The following is a 4,730-nucleotide window of genomic DNA, read 5'->3' as shown; positions in this document are numbered from 1 at the left end:
TCGGCCTCCCAAAGTGCTGGGATTACAGGCTTGAGCCACCGCGCCGGCCGTATTTTCAGGCAGGAGCACCCTGCTGTCCGGAAGCCTTCCCTCCCGTCTGCCGTGGGCCTGGCTGGGAGAGGTACCTGAACTCCGCTGGCAACCCAGGGCTCAGGCGAGGAAGGGAAGGCCCTGTGATGGAGCAGGAGCTGCTGGGGAGAGCTGGCCCCAGGAGGTGGCCCCCAGAGCAGTGCGGTGGGCTCATGTCACTGTGGCGCAGAATGCTGGCTGAGCTGATCTTTCTCTGGAGCGCACATTCCTATCAGTGAGTGGAGGGAATGGGAGAGGGTCCACTTTCCCTTTTCTACTAACTTAGTCATCAAAGAGGTGGCTCAGTCCTAGCTCTGAGTCCTGCTGCTTGGTGGGGAGCGGTGGGCCACGGAGGCGAGGACCAGGACGCGCCCAGGGCTGGCTTCACTGCTGTAGCCCCGGCCTGAGCGTTAAATGTCCAGCCTGAGGTCCCACCGCGGCCTCCTTCGCACAAGCAGGCCTCTTTCTCAGGCCCCCTGCTTCTCTCGTCCCTTTCCAGGGAGCCTGGCAACTGGCATACACCCACCCCACCAGTGGGGAGTTGAGGGAGGCGCTGTGCCAGTCCCTATCTCAGGCTCATTTACCTGATGCCTCCCTCTGCCGGGGTTCTACTGGGGAGAAGCTCTTGGTGCCCTTGGGCTTGGCCTCTCTGCTTAACCGGGTGTCTACTGAGATTTTTATTGTCTGATTCCTTTCACTCGCTCCTTCTCAGAGACCCAGGCAACATCCTAATCATCTCTTTCAGACTTCTCCTTCTTCCTCTACCAGGAGGGAATTTTTCCCCCCCTTTCTAGGAGGTAGTCTCTCTTCTGACTCCTATCCTGCTTCCCTTCTATAACAGGTTTTACGGTAATACTCTATGTTCACACTGCTAAAGTTTGTCCTTGTCCTATAAAGGGAAGCTTTTTATATAAAACTTTTCTCTATCATTGAAGTCTGGCTTTCAATACTACCGTTTCTTTGTGGCCTGAAGAGTCTCCAAATGGAGATTCAAAATGCATGGTGATTTCTTTCTTCAAGGTAGTATGCACCCCTCCTCTCTACCCCTTCCCCACCACCAGTAAATTCCACTGATTCAATATGTGAGCAGCCACAGAACAAAAACTAATGTATGTGGCACTAAAAATACATCAGTCAGCCAGGCATGGTGGCTTGCGCCTGTAATCCCAGCACTTTGGGAGGCAGAGGCGGGCGGATCACGAGGTCTGGAGATCGAGACCATCCTGTCCAACACGGTGAAACCCCATCTCTACTAAAAACACAAAAATTAGCTGGGTGTGGTGGTGCATGCTTGTGATCCCAGCTACTTGGGAGGCTGAGGCAGGAGAATCACTTGAACCCAGGAGGCGGAGGTTGCAGTGAGCCAAGATCACACCACTGCTCTCCAGCCTGGTGACAGAGCGAAACTCCGTCTCAGAAAAAAACAAACAACCAAAATTAAAAAACACCAGTCTAATATGGTCCTACACCCACTATTCCTATTACACAAACAACCGATACATTATGTGGCAGTTGGAATGACAGGGCCACAGTTTCTAGGTCCTGGTCTTGGTGGGTTAGGGCAGGTGTGACATACGGCCGGTCCACTGAGCAGCTGAGACAATGGAAATGGAATTCTCACCGTTCTGGAAGCTGGGACTCCAAGATGAAGGCCAGCAGACTCGGCTCCCGGTGACAGCCTGTTTCCTGGCCTGTAGTCTTATCACTGTGTCCTCCCATGTTGGGAAAGGACCAGAGAGCTCTGTGGGGTCCTTTTCATAATGGCACTAATCCCATTATCAAGGCTCCACCCTCAGGATCCAATCGCCTCCCAGAGGACCCACCTCCTCATATCATCACACTGGGATCAGAGATTCACATAAGAAGTTGGGGAATACAGACATTCAGTCCATGGCAGTCCTAGACCCAAGACAGCAGGTAAAGTCCATTTAGGTAACAGCCTATGGACCGCGTTTCCTTTGTGCTGAGTTTAAGTAGAGCTTAAGCTGCTGTCCCTGCAGTGTCTGGGGTCATTGTTGCTGTCAGGAGGGACACAGCCAGAGGTGTGGAGATAATCCAGAGGGAAGTGAGGCCAGCCCTGGGAAGAAGAGCTAGCAACAGCGTCTGCCCTTAGAAGGGAGGAAGCCCTGGCAGAACTGTTTTCTGCGTGGCTGAGATGGGGCATTTGCACAGCTTGTTAACAAAGGCTGAATTCTGCTGGGGGAAGGGGGCGGGGACAGAATGAGGATGAGGTTAGAAAGGGGTTCAGCCTGAAAACAGAGCCAGACTCAGTCTGCTCTGCTGTCTAAGCTCTGCTTCCACCTGAGGGCTGAGATTTCTCTAATGCAGGGGCCCGAGAGGAAGCAGGGCTCATGGATTTCACCAGATCACAGACAGCGGGACTCTGAGAAGGGTAAGCACAGAGAGGCGGCAACACCAGACACAGGACCAGGCGGTAACACTGAGGGCCAGCCAGAGCTGAGGCTGGGCCTGGGCTGTGGGCTGAGGCAGAGGTCCTTCCACCCCCTTCCCTCACAGGCTCACTTCCACCCTGAAGACTCACAAGCCTTCCTCGGAGGGCAACGACTGGCACAAAGCCTCAGCACCCACAGACCCTGCTGGCCCACCCCCCTCAGCAAGCGGCCACACTTCACAGTTTCTAAAGGGCTTCCGCACCCTTCCTCATTGGGGTCCACGGGGCAGGTATTTTTAAGTCCGTGTAGAGGTGACAGAATTGGGATTCCGAGGGGTTGAGTGGTTCACATGTCCAGCGCGTGGGAGACTCAGGACCCACATTGGCATATCCTCAGGGCACCCTGGCTATTGTGTGCCCAGGAACCCAGGTATTTGGATGAAGGGTTCAAACCCAGGTTCTGAGTGAAGCCCAGTGCCTGCCCCACCCCTGCCCCAGCGCCTACCCATGGGCCCACACCTGCGCCTCTCTCTGGCTTGCTCCTTCCTCCTCATTCCCAGCAGCATGTTAGGCTTGGGTGACTCCTGGCTGGAGGGCTCACTCACAAAGCCCCGCCAATGTTCAGGGCTGCAGAGGCCACATTTGGAGGCTCTTGCCAGTGATATTCCTTATCCGGGATCCATTCACATTTTTTCTCTCACTGCAGTCAACCACTGGGTAGGAAGAGAACATATGTAGCTGGGCATTCAGTCAACTCTGTAGAAACGCTGGGGGCAAGGACCACATCTCAGTTCTCGTATGCCCAGTCCTTACCACAAGGCGTGAGCCCTACAAATACCATTACTGCATCAATGTGGCACTAAACCCAACTTGCTTTGGTGAGGCTGGGTAGGTAATATGGGAACTTCCCACATGTATTCACTTTTAACTGATAGAAATCATGAAGTAAAACTACTAAAAGTACAGGAAAGCAACTTTGTAAATTGAGACACCAAAGCAAAGATTGTATGGGTTTTGTAACAATGTAAGATTATAATTATTCTGGAACACGAAAAATAAAAATAAAGCTGCAGGCGCTGTGGCATAGTTCAGCTGACCTGACATTTCATTTGTACCATCCCAGGAAGAAACTCATCCCCACCATGGGCTCCACCTTAGTAACTCTTCCCATAAGGGACCCCGAGACATGACATCCTTGGCCCCTGAGACTAAGGATGGAGCTTGGAACCTGGTGTTGGCTCTCCAGGGAGAAGCTGCTGGATTATTTGCTCTCTCCTATCCTTAGCCAGTCAACATTGACCTCGGCAACAGAGACAGGGCTTGTTAGAGCTTAGGTTATTCCTCTCCCCAGAGCTTCCTTAGCGCGCTGCTCATCCTGAGACATTCCTCCCTAACACTTTTGAATTTAATTCCGTTCTCTTTTCAGGGAGAGAGAGAAACTGTGAGTGAGTGAAAATGTAATTTTAAATAAATTGTGCAATTAGGCAATGCTTGTCTTCATGCAGCATCTGCCTGGACCAGCTGGTTAGCCGTCTGATTGAAGTGACCCAGAAGCATCTCTGTCATTTCTGTAATTTTTATCAACCAAAATTTGGCATCTGGGTTCCTTGCTACAAAGTCTGTAGAGAGAGCACCTAGAGAACCCTAAGCTGGCCCAGGCCTCTCTCTGGCTTGCAGCTCTGCCTCCAGCCTTGCTCATCTGCCGACACTGAGGAGTTCAGCTTCCAGGCTCAGGGACATACGGGTCCCAGGCTCACTCTTTAGTCTATGAATTTACGTATTCAGCATGTAACCTATGAAAAGCCGATGTGACTTCTCTGAACACCCCCTTAATAGGTCACCAACCAGGACGGAACCCGTCCTTCAGTCCCCTGTGACTTGCCTTGCTCAGTTTGCTCCCCTCCCCCATGAACCCCAAGGTCACAGCACCCCCGGGGTCCTGCCGCCTCCTCTCCTGGCCTCAGCCAGGTCTGCTCACTCATGTCTTTGATCTCCATGAACAGAGCTGGGGAGGCTTCAGATCACCCTAGAGGAAGAGCGAATAAAGCTGACCCTCACTGGTCTGGCCTCAGTGTTAAGCACATACAGGACAACAGAATCTTTTATACCGCCAAGAGTGACTTCTCATATAACTCCCATGTGTCTTTAGACTAAAAATGTCTCTGTCGCTTTTTGTCCCTTTTAAGTTGTATTACAAAGGACTCCCTACCTGTGTAGTGCAAATTCAATATGTATCTGCCTCTAGAAGGGGGTTAGTCTATGCTGAGCC

Source organism: Piliocolobus tephrosceles, chromosome X (assembly GCF_002776525.5).
Source record: "Piliocolobus tephrosceles isolate RC106 chromosome X, ASM277652v3, whole genome shotgun sequence".
In the NCBI taxonomy this organism is placed as follows: Eukaryota; Metazoa; Chordata; class Mammalia; order Primates; family Cercopithecidae; genus Piliocolobus; species Piliocolobus tephrosceles.
Note: the sequence above shows the minus strand (reverse complement) of the source record.